The 12,524-nt window shown below is 39.7% G+C and overlaps 1 pseudogene across 1 annotated transcript in view; it reads right to left on the reverse strand.

The window, feature by feature from the left end:
• Positions 1-1,162: 1,162 nt before the first annotated feature.
• LOC309808939 (small COPII coat GTPase SAR1B-like) overlaps positions 1,163-12,524 on the reverse strand; it is a 28,323-nt pseudogene continuing 16,961 nt past the window's right edge. The window contains exons 3-4 of the transcript in view: positions 2,800-2,869; positions 1,163-1,234 (exon numbers count right to left, since the gene is read on the reverse strand). The product of the transcript in view is annotated as a small COPII coat GTPase SAR1B-like (transcript). The remainder of the gene's footprint in view (positions 1,235-2,799; positions 2,870-12,524) is intronic.

A 12,524-nucleotide genomic window follows, 5' to 3' on the forward strand; every position in this document is an offset into this window, starting at 1 on the left:
AGGGTTTAACTATAAACATTGTATATAATTATAGTTCCTTCTTCTGAAACTGTTTTGTAAAGTGATGACACATATCTTTTTTTTTTTAACCTAAAGGGGATGGAAGGCATTTCCTTCAGATCGTTACTTCTATTTTTACCTGTTTACACCTGATTTTCATTTTCCATATCATCATTTATTTGTTTTCACAGTACAAATGTTGTGATTTCCTGTCATCCTATACTTTTCATCATTTACTGGAAATGGATAGCTTCTGGACTTATTGGCAGGCAAAGAAAGCACTGTGAAAGTTGATCTCTGTTCCTATTAACTAGCAAATTGGTAGCAATCACTTAATAGAAGTGGAAAAGTACAAATTTTATTTGATGCAGCAAAGTGGCAATTTCTCCAGATACACAACAGTGCTTGTTTATCCTTACTGTGAAGTTAACTCAGACTGGCACTTGAGTGGCTTCAAGCCCTGGCCCCCCTACCAGGTCCCTCAGAACAGCCAGTTCCGAGCTACACATGGGCTGTGTTCCAAAGCTGTGTTTGAAAGTCAGTTTAGGACTCAGATCACTTTTCCCATGCAAGCAGTGTAATAAGTGAAAGTTGACTCAAGGGGCCGTCCCCCCAAGTCTTCTGAACCCTCAATGTAGCTGAGATTGGGTGGGCAGTAGTTCTATTCTATTCCCCCTCCCCCACCGCCTACACCCCTAATCCCATCTGCTCTGCACACAGCCATGGCCAGTGATCTCCCTCATTTTATGACTCAGTGCTTAAAACCCTACCTCTACCCCAGGACCCCATATCAAATCAAGGTTCAATTCTATCCCCTAAATCCTTCTGTAATCTTAGTGTTTTTTTTTCCATCCTCATTGCTATGATCTCAGTCTAGGCTGTGGTCTGTCGCTGCCCAGACTATGAGAACGGTGTCCCAGCGGTTCTCCGTCTCCCGTTCCACGTGCCCGCCACTGCGGCCAAACCCTGGAGTGTGGCACGTCTGCTTCCGCACCAAGTCACGTGCTTCTGCACGTGCTCTTTCCTTTACTTGGAATTCCTGAGACATTTCTGGTCAAAGCCCAACGGCAGCTCCTCCGGGGAGTGTTCCCCAACATCCAGAAAGAGAAAGGCACTCATTCCTCCGTGCTTCCCACCCACTTTTATTATTGCGCACCACGCATCACTCACGACGGATAGTCAATGGGAAAGTGAAGATGACAAATTCCCACTCCTCATTCTTCAGAAGCTCGCTCTAGACAGAGACAGAAATCAGTAAACACAAAACATTCACTTTACCTAAGTGTGCTGAGGGTGCTGTGGATTCAAGGACAAAGGAGTAACCAAGATTTCCTTCCCCGGGGGCCTGGAAGTAATTAAAGAGGAGGTGATATTTGAGTTGATACTTGAAGGATGACTAGAACTTCATGAAGTGCTTCAAGTGGGAAAGGGCATCACAAGTAGAGAGATGAGTGTTTGCAAAAGCCTAAAAGCATGGGAAAGGTTAGAGTGCTTGGAGAACTGTAAAGAGTTTCATATGGTTCCAGGGCAAGGCATGTAAGAGAGCAACGGAAACCAGGCAAAGTCAGATCAGGAAAGGCCTTAGCAGCCAAAGTACAAAGTTTCCATTTTATTAGATATGACTGTCTATTATAGAGTTAAGGCTATGTGGTTATTCATCTTCGTATCACTTCTAGAAGCTGGAACCAGGTGGGCACATTGTAGGCCTTCTATATATATATATATATATGTATTTCTATAATGATTTTTTTTTAATTTTTATTTATTTATTTGTGGCTGTGTTGGCTCTTCGTTTCTGTGCGAGGGCTTTCTCTAGTTGCGGCAAGTGGGGGCCACTCCTCATCGCGGTGCGCAGGCCTCTCACTATCACGGCCTCTCCCGTTGCAGAGCACAGGCTCCAGACGCGCAGGCTCAGTAATTGTGGTTCACGGGGCTAGTTGCTCCGCGGCATGTGGGATCCTCCCAGACCAGGGCCCGAACCCGTGTCCCCTGCATTGGCAGGCAGATTCTCGACCACTGCGCCACCAGGGAAGCCCCTCTATAATGATTTTTAACATCGTTTTTTGTTATCTCTTAGTGATAAAGTCTGGAAAAATATAGGCAAAACTAAAAGTTAAATCTAATCTAATTTGCAAACAAACTTCTTATTTCTATACATTTGCTTCTATTCTTTTAATACTAAAAGAAATCAAGATACACAAGAAAGCGGGTATTACTTTTTCCCTTTAACTGTATATGTTTCTGTATAGTTTAAACATTTAGAAAATCTGGTTCATATGCTTTTCTAATTCAAAAAAGAGTTTACATTTTGTTAATTTAAAAAAGCAAATAGAGGCCTAAATATTGAAGGTCGAAAAATGATTCCCTCATTAACTTACTTTCCCTTTGAGATTTTTTGCACAGTAAATTAGTTAATTGCAAACCTTCCAGCAATGTTTTACTCCATTATAGATTACTTTGGAAAAACAAATTTGAGTTTTCCCTCTTGAACAATGAGTGGTTTATTTTAAAGTAGGTGAAAGGTAATGTGAAAGGAGAAAAAAAACCCAGCTTCACAGATGTATGGTTTAAAGTTTGCCAAATACTTAGAGAAGGGTTACACTAACTTCAAACGGTTGGAAAGTATAATGTAATGTGAGAACGTGAAGGTCTTGTTTCTTTTTCAGCTCTTACTCTCACTCAGTTCCCTGCAAACCGTCAACATAAAGAGCAGAGAGTTATCAAAATCACATCCCCTAGTGGAGAGCAAATGAACATAATGGGAAAGAGAAATGCAATGCAATGCGTGTCCTCCATTACATTTGCAATTGGGTTACGCTGTCCTTCGATAAGAATTTTATGTTCTCCGGTGAGTCTGAGCGTCTGTTCTCTAAATTATTATGTTGTTCAATTCAAGCAATGATCCAAAGCCAATAGCAGTGTGCAGAGCTGCCGCTTCTCGGTAGGTTGAATACTCATTTGTATATTTTATGTACTTTATAAAAGGCAAAGTAAATATTGGTAGTATAAAAGTTGATATTCCGCATGAATTGTCATTTGCTAGCCAAGCATCTCAAGCCTTTACCTTTAGGTGATGGGGTTTAAAATCTCAGCAGGAAGTCCTTGGGTTTGAAGTCTCTCCCATAAGCATCCAGTAAGACACTCTTTTTTTCTAAGATAGACCTCAGTGTATTGGTGTGAAGCGGAGCAGAATATGCCACCCCAAGATATGCTTCTTTGGCATAGGGATTACATTGAACTGATTATTTGAGAAACAGCAGATACAGGAGAAGCTCTTAAAACAGTAGAATTTACCCTTTGGTAAGGAACATTTACATTTATAAAGGAAATTTCCATTTGTAAGTGGCCTCCCTCTTTGCACCAGGAAGAAAAGTGTGACTAAATCAAAAGAGAATCTCATCAGTGGAGAAGACACCAACTTAAATCTATATAACAAACCCTTTTCCTGGTAACCTCCCCATAACTCTCCCTCCCACACACCTTTCTTTTTCTTCCCCCAATATCATGTTGTCTTTTTAAACTATTGTTATTATTTTAATTGAAGTATAATTGATGTACAATATTATATAAGTTACAATATTATATAAGTTACAACATAGTGATTCACAGTTTTTAAAGGTTATACTCCATTTATAGTCATTATAAAATATTGACTACACCTTTCTTTCTTTTGTCTTTAGCTGAAGATGGTATTTAAGCTGGTGGCTTAGGCCACCTTGGGAAGTTACTCACTTTCCCTGGCTATCTCCCATGTATACATGAGGTATACATGTTGATAAGCTTCTGCATTGTTTTTCTCTTGTTAATTTGTCTTTTGTTACAGAAGGTCTTGGCTAAGAGCTTTGAAAAGTAGAGGAAAATTCTTCTTCCTCCCCTACAGATGTTTCCAAATTGCAATCCAAAGGGCAATCACTGTCCTTATTTGTGACTCTTCTTGGAGGATAGTATTTGCCCCAATCCACCCCAGATCTGGGTAGAGGCTATACTATTTGCCCCAGTCTGCCTTAGATCTGGGTAGAGGCTAGCCTTGACTGGAGCCTCTGCCTGGAACCATGCATGATTCCACTACAGGCAAGCTGTTTCCACTTGGTGACAAGACTTTCCTTATGGGTGAAGGAGGTGACTTCCTACGGGATGTGATTTCAAGAGTGGAAGTTTACCTGAGGTTCCTGGAAGAAATGCTTTTCCCACCTGCTGATTCCCTAATATAAAGCTTCATTCCTTTTGTTAAAATGCAAATACGCCTTACAGAATAGTTAAAGCTGTTTGCTGTTATAAGTCATTTACATCATAGTGAGAGTGAGACTCATTTATGCTAAGCACAGGCTTTAATTAAAAGTGGAAGAGAAAGGAACATGAAGGTATTGAGATCTTGGCAACAGAAGGAAAGGGAAAGTTTGGTTTGAAAACAGTAATAATGGTGAATAGACATACCATACAGAGATGTTCAAGATAACTTTCATTACAATTTTGCCTAAGGCAAGGCTGAATGCAATGTTTCCCTTTAACAGAAGGGACAACGCATTCATTCAACAAGCACTTAATTGAGTGCCTTCTAGAGAAGGATTGATAATTCAATTTTTAGAAAATTTATAGAGGAAAATAAAAACCAATACTAAAATAAAAATGCCAATTTTTTTCCCAATGGTTCTGTTATCAAAGTATAACTAGAATTATAAGTGCAGAGTTAAACTCCATTTTTCTGTTAAGTGTAATTATAAGGAGCTATGTCTAAAATTGTGTTTTTCCTTCTGAACAATCTATCTTCTGCCTCAAAGACATTTTCTGAAAATGATCTGCAACCACTTTTTTTTTTCTTTTGGTCAAGATACCAGCACTGTGACTTTAAGTAGTACATTGTTAGCATGCATTTAAAAAAATGTACCAGTTAAGGAAAAATTATGAAAATAGTACATCTCACTAAAGCAAGGGTTGGCAGAGTACAGTCAAATCCAGTCCCCTGCCTGTTTTTTGTATGGCCAGTGAGTTAAGAATGCTTTTCACATTCTAAAATAGTTTTTTAAAAAGTCAAAAGAAGAATAACATTTCATGACATGTAAAAATTGCATTAAATCCAAATTCCAGTCTCCATAAACAAAGTTTTATTAGAACACAGCCACACCCATCCATTTACGTGTTGTCTATGGCTGCTTTCTAGCCAAAATGGCACAATCAAATAGTTGCAACAGACCATTTGGCCCACAGAGCCTAAAATATTTACTATTTGGTCCTTTAGAGAAAAAGTTTGCAAGCCGCTAGTTCCCAAAGTGTGTTCTAAGGAATAGTCGCCCCAGATGCTCTGCATAAAAAAGGCTTCTGTGGTCAAATAAATTAGGTAGATACTACAACTCACTTTGAGATAATCATGTCCACGTTGGCATATTAAAGGATCTGAGAAGTCCTGAAGTAACTGAATCCTGTTTAACTATTTTAAACCAGTTTCCAAAGCTTCTTTGACCTCAGAACAATCTCTCGCCACTCCCTTCTCTTTTACATTACACCTATAAACTTCCCATGGGACCGAGAGAAATTCTAGCCTAGATTTGCTTGGGGACCTCCTTACAGGTGGGAAGTATTTTCAAGCAAGGTTCCTGCTGTTCCTTTGATTTCATATGCTCCCACATACTCAGCACATTTCTAAGGAAGGTTTAAGATCATTTTGTCCAGTCACCTCATTTTACAGATTGGATGGGGGAGGCGAGTCATGACCCTGTGGCTTGCTGTTTCTTTTGCCCGGAGAGCTCTTCCCCTGGTCATCCATGTATCTCCATCTTTTGCCTCTTTTAGGTGCTGGCTCAGATGTCACTCACCTTCCCAGTGGGGGCTTCCCTAACCACCCTCATGGAAAGTGAAACTCTCTTCCCGACCCACCTTGACTGTGTTATTTTGTTTCACAACGTTTATCACTATCATACCCGACATTGGCGTATTTTTTTTTTAAGTTATGTGTCACCCCTCCTTTCCCAGGGGTTTTTGTCTGTTTTGCTGTATCCCAGGGCCTAGAATAGCATATGACTCATATGTATCGTATTCAATATGCATTGTCGTATGCAGTAGGCACAAAACCAGGGCTTGTTCCCATACCTCCTGCAGGAAAGCAAGTGGGCTAATAGTACGTTCAGTTTCAAATCTTAATTTTGGCATTAGGTAGTGGTGGCAATTTGGACTAGTTTTCACCCAGATAGCAGTGAGATAAAAAGGCATCGTTTTATCTTCTGTATATTCCTGTGATTAAAGAAGTCAGGGCTGATATGGCAGCTCCCCAGCCATCAGGGACCCAAGCTCCCTCCACCTATTTGCTTTGCCCTCCTTAGAGTATGGTTTCCCTCCCCAGCATGCCCCCAACCCCCTCCTCCCCGGGAGCTCCAGTCAGGACACCCGCATTGCTGGCAGGAGGAAGAATTCCGTTTCCTCTAAGGAATTATTCCAGTGACTTCCGCTTTTCTCTCACGGACCATCCCTGGGCTGGGAAATGGGCATGTTGTCAACCTCAACAAAGCTTTCCTCTGTTGGCAAAGAAAAAGGAGAGAATGGACACTGGTATAGGTAACTATTAGTCACTGACATAGTAGCTGTGTAACTTTTGGCAAATTACTTAGTGATATCTATCTTGTAGAGGGTGTTCGTTTCCTAGGGCTGTCTGAACAAAATACCACAAACTGAGTGGTTTAAAACAACAGAATTCATTTTCTCGCAGTTCAGGAAAATAGAAGTCTGAAATCAAGACCTCAGAAGGAATATCAAGTAGGGTTGATTCCTTGCTGGAGGCTCTGAGAGAGAATCCACCCCACGGCTCTCTCCCAGCTTCTGGGGTTCTGGTGAGGGGAGGAAAATCTTTCTTCAACTCTCGTAGTGTTTCTGGATGGGTCTGAAAATTAAACTGATAAAGATACACAGGAGGAAAGCATACACATGTATTTAATATAAGTTTTATGTGACACAGGAGCATTCATAGGGAAATGAAGGCCTGAAGAAAAGGTTATGCTTGTGTACTTTTATGCGAGGTTTGACGAAACATGGAAAGATATAATAGGGCAAGGAGTATGAGGTATGTACAATAAACTGGGGGAAGCTTGGCAAAGCCTGCTTATTTGGATTCTTGGTGTCCCTTGTCTTTGGAGATAAGGATGTTCTTTCCCTTTGAGTATAGGAAAGGCATCTCTTACGTGAGAGTTTTATGATTTGCTTCAGGAGAGAAGGGCAGGGTGGTCGGGGAGGTCAGCATGACCTTCCTGTTTCTGCTGTTTGCTCAGACTCCTTCAGTTTATGCCCACGTGCCATATTTTGGAGTAGTGTGTCCTGGACCCCCTCACAGGCAATCTTTGGCCTTCCTTGGCTTGCAGACCCATTCCTCCAATCTCTGCCTCATCTTTTCTTCTTCTGTATCTTCAGTGTGTTTTTCTCTGTGCCTTGTAAGGACACTCTCATTGGATTTAGGGCCCTCCCTACTCCAGTATAATCTCATCTTGATCCTTACATCTGCAAAGATCCTACTTCCAAATAAAGTCATATTCTGAGGTTCCAGGAGGACATGACTTTTGGGGGGAACACTATTCAATACAATATACAGAGTTGTTGTGATAATTAAAGATTACGAATATAAAGTGCTGGCACAGCTTATCATATCAGGAAAAGAAATCTTTTTTACTGAGATGTGAGTATGAAACTACATACACATCGCAAAACACTCTTTGGAAGTTATAGCATGAAAAGGAATCTTTTTCCTGCATTTCTTATGCTTATTTATAGGTAGTTTCATGTACATATCAGAGGCCTTTAGTTCTATAAGGTAATGTTTAGTTCTGTAATCCTGAGGATTAAACCTGGGGAAAATTAAGCTGTTGGACATGAGAAATACCATTCATCCATATCATGTGAAGGAATTTAAGGAAATTAGTGGAAGTGCCCACGGCAAGCAGGTGCCTCTTGGGTAGATGCCCAGCTCAGAATCATTCCTCCCTTTCTAGGAACTGCCAGCAGCTGGGCCAGTACTACAGGACTGCCTCAAGGCCAGAGCTGATTGGTCTAAGGATGAACCCTGATCCTGGCCTACAAGATTCTTTTTTTAAAATATCTGGAACTTTAAACTACAGATGTAAATGTGGAGTGAGTGGACCTGAGCCCTGTTGCTGCAGCCTTCTGGTCCTGCTTCCTGCTTGCTCCAGGGGCAACCCCAGATCTTTCCAATTCATCTGTGCTTTGGGGTTGTTTGAAGATGGTGCAGGTCATTTTTTGCAACCCAAAGGACCTTAACTGATAAAATACTGACGTCTCAGGATACTAGACTCAATATACAAAGGACAGTACACAAATTACAGATTGTATCTACTTTCATAAGTTTTCTGTTTAAATAACCATGTCTACTTAATTTTTCTGATCTTGAAATCATTTTTTTTTAAGATTTTTTTTTATGTGAACCATTTTTTTAAAAGTCTTTATTGGATTTGTTACAATATTGCTTCTGTTGTATGTTTTGGGGTTTTTTTGGCCATGAGACATGTGGGATCTTAGCTCCCCGACCAGGGATCAAACTTGCACCCCCTGCATCGGAGGGTGAAGTCGTAACCACTGGACCGCCAGGGAAGTCCCCCTGATCTTGAAATTATTGATAAAGAATATGAACTTGATTTTAAAGCAATCTTCATTTTATGGATAAACATCAGCACCTTAAAACCCTTAAGAGTGTCACTGGACTTTTAAGCGCCAAGCCGTCCATTTTTCTGAACTCTGGGAGGTGGAGCTAGATGAGCCATGCAGATGCAAAAGGAACTGGTGCAGATGCTGGGATTTCTACTCATATCTGCACGTTCCTTTAACTTTCTATTATTCGGCTTGAAAATCTGTGGCCCAGAACATAAAGACAAAATAGAAGAGGAGCTAAAATGGCCAAGTTTTATAGTAAAAATCTATACCAAAGTCATGGTTTAACATTTCCTCTATTTGGAACCAACATATTAAAGAAGAAAAGGCCACACAAGGTATTTGCTTCCTTAACATATGTATGTATTTAAAAATATTTGTCACTGCATTTTGACTTACTCAAATCATTTAACATAATGATATTTGTTGGTAGTATTGTTAGTAAAATAGAAATAAAGGTAATTTTTGCTTTGGCAGCATATTTCCTTCCGGTATCTCTGAGAGTGAGGGGAAGGAAAGATGTAAAGGATCTAAGAAAATTCTGGCGTGGGGAGAGATGAAGAAATGGGGGTTCTCTTTAGCCTTGTGGTGTCCTTGACAAGGCACTTGCTGTAAGGAACGCTTTTCAGGTTTATGTGTGGTAGTCGGGGTTACGTGTGGTCTCTCTAACTTTATTTCCTTTCCAGTCAAATATTTGTATTTTTAAAATGTTCTTTAGGTAGTGAGGATAAAGGTCCAAGTCATTCTGTCAGAAGCACGTTAAAACCTTTTTAAACCTCGTACCTCGGACTTCCCTTGTGGCGGAGTGGTTAAGAATCCTCCTGCCAGTGCAGGGGTCATGGGTTTGAGCCCTGGTCCGGGAATATCCCACATACTGCGGAACAACTAAGCCCATGCACCACAACTACTGAGTCTGCGCTCTAGAGCCCGTGAGCCACAACTACTGAGCCCGTGCACTGCAACTAGAGAAGCCGCCACAATGAGAAGCCTGCACACCACAACGAAGGCCCAATGCAGCCAAAACAAATAAATTAAAAAAAAAAAACCCAAACCTAGTTACCTTAATACTTTCAATGGATGCTTTTATTTAGATTATAAAATATACTCTATAGATTATGCTCAGATTACTAGTTAATTATAATCATATATAACATGCTTTCATATTTCAAAAAATAGGATTGTGACCACTACTTAGAGCTGGGATGGACCCTTCCCTCCCCCCAGATTTAATTTAGGTGTGGAGACTGTTTATTTCATACCTCCACCGGGAGGGTATGAAAAGGTTTTTTAATTTGTTTTTTATCACTAGGTAGCTTTTTATTTGTTATTATTATTATTATTTTCATTGAGGTATAATTGACATTTTTATACCTCAGGTGTACAACATAATGACTCCATATTTGTATACATTGTGAAATGATCACCACAACTAGTCTAGTTAACCTCCATCGCCATACATAGTTACAAATATTTTTTTCTTATGATGAGAACTTTCAAGATCTACTCTCTTAGCAACTTTCAGATATGCAGTACAATATTATTAACTATAGTCACCATGCTGCACATTACATCCCCATGACATATTTTATTTTATAACTGGAAGTTTGTACACTTTGACCTCCTTTACCTACTTCCCCCATGGCCCACCCTCTTCCTCTAGCAATCACCAATCTGTTCTCTGTATCTAAGTGTTCAGTTTTTTTTAAAGATTATAATATAAATGAGATCATATGATATTTGTCTTTGTCTGACTTATTTCACTGCATGATGCCCCCACAGTCCATCCATGTTGTCACAAATGGCAAGATTTCCTTCTTTTATATGGCTGAATAATACTCCATTATACACGACATCTTCTTTATCTGTTCATCTGTTGATGGATACTTAGGCTGTTTCCATCCATATCCTGGCTATTGAAAGTAATGTTGCAACAAACATGAGGGGTGCATATATATCTTTTTTGAGTTTGTGTACTCTTTTTCTTCAGATAAATAGCCAGAAGAGGTGTTGCTGGATCATACGGTAGTTCTATTTTTAATTTTTTAAAGGAAACTCCAGACTGTTTCCCATGGTGGCTGCACCAATTTATATTTCCACCAACAGTATAGTAAGGCTCCCTTTTCTCCACATCCTTGCCAACACTTATTTCTTGTCTTTTTGATTATAGCCATTCTGACAGGAGCAAGGTGATATTTCATTGTGGTTTGGATTTGCATTTCCCTGATCATTAGTGATGCTCACAACTTTTTCATGTGCCCAGTGGCCACCTGTATGTTTTCTTTGGAATAAATGTGTATTCAGATCTTCTGCCCATTTTTAAATCAGATTGTTTGTTTGTTTTTGTTTTTAGTTATTTTACTATTGAGTTGTATGAGTTCTTTATATATTTGCATATTGACCCCTTATCAGATATATGATTTACAAATATTTTCCCCATTCAGTAGGTCGCCTTTTCATTTTGTTGATGGTTTCTTTTGCTGTGCAGAAGTTTTTTAGTTTGACATAGTCCCACTTGTTTATTTTTGCTTTTGTTGCTTTAGCTTTTGGTGTCAGATTCAAAATATCATAGCCAAGACTGCTCTCAAGGAGCTTACTGCTTACCTTTTCTTCTAGGAGTTTTATGATTTTAGGTCTTATGTTTGAGTCTTTCATTCATTTTGAGTTAATTTTTGTGTGTGGTATAAGATATGGTCCAGCTTTATTCTTTTGCATGTGGTGGTCCAGTTTTCTCAAAACCGTTTGTTGAAAAGAATGTCCATCCCCATTGTACATTCTTGGCTCCTTTGTCATAGATTAATTGCCCAGATAAGCATGTGTTTCTTTCTGGGCTCTCTATTCTGTTCCATTGATCTATGTGTCTGTTTTTATGCCGGTATCATACTGTTTCAATAACTATAGCTTTGTAATATAGTTAAAAATCAAGGAGTGTGATGCCTCCAGCTTTGTTTTTCTTCCTCGAGATTGCTTGTAAAGGTTTATTAAGCACATAATGAGGCTTTCTGGGGAGAACAGTGTGGTTTCTGAGCAGGTCCAAAAATGGCTATCTTGAGAGAGCAGGGATAGGAGACTGACTTTGTTTTCACCATGATCAAGAGGTGGGGTCCTCATGTGGGCCAGGGCTTGCATGCTTTGAACTTCCCTTCAGTGCCAAAGGAGGAAGCACCCGGGACTTCTTATAACTTTCCCAGATGTGGGGTAAAAGGAGGAGGAAGTGGTGAAACTTGAAAGCTGTCAGCAAACATCAAAAATGGAGTCAGATTCTTTATTATAAGAATAAAAGACTTAAAGTCTCATGTTCATTAATAATAAAATATTTAATTTGTAGTTTACTATACTTTCCCACAATGTTCCATAATATAAGAAAACCATTTAAGCACATTTAAAAATTAGTATATGGTCTTAGAAATTTTAAGAATTGAGGAAAAAGAAAGTACTTGAGGTGGTATAAAATAGTTTAAAAATATCATGCAAAAGGAACTTTCAAGCTGGCTCATTCAGAAGTCATTTTACCCGACTTGTAATGTGTCCATCTTTTCTCTATTAACAGAAAAGTTTCACTTAAAACAAAAAAGTGAGCAAGTAAGGTATTATCTTTATTTTGGGCTTCCAAGTTTGTAACATCTGAACTAAATCAATTGCTGAGGGCTACCCTACCAATGTGAGCCTTGGGACTAGTCTGTCCCCTGTTAGAATGTAAGTCTCACTAGGGCTGAGACTTCAGAGAGTCTCTTCTGTTCACCATTTGCCATTACACCAGGGGTCCCCAACCACCCAGCCGTGGCCTGTTAGGAACCGAGTCGCACAGCAGGAGGTGAGTGGTGGACGAGTGAGCGAAGCTTCATCTGCCGCTCCCCATTGCTTGCATTACTGCCTGACCCATCATA

The sequence above is a fragment of the Mesoplodon mirus genome (assembly GCF_964341445.2).
Source record: "Mesoplodon mirus genome assembly, chromosome: 7".
Classification (NCBI taxonomy): domain Eukaryota; kingdom Metazoa; phylum Chordata; class Mammalia; order Artiodactyla; family Ziphiidae; genus Mesoplodon; species Mesoplodon mirus.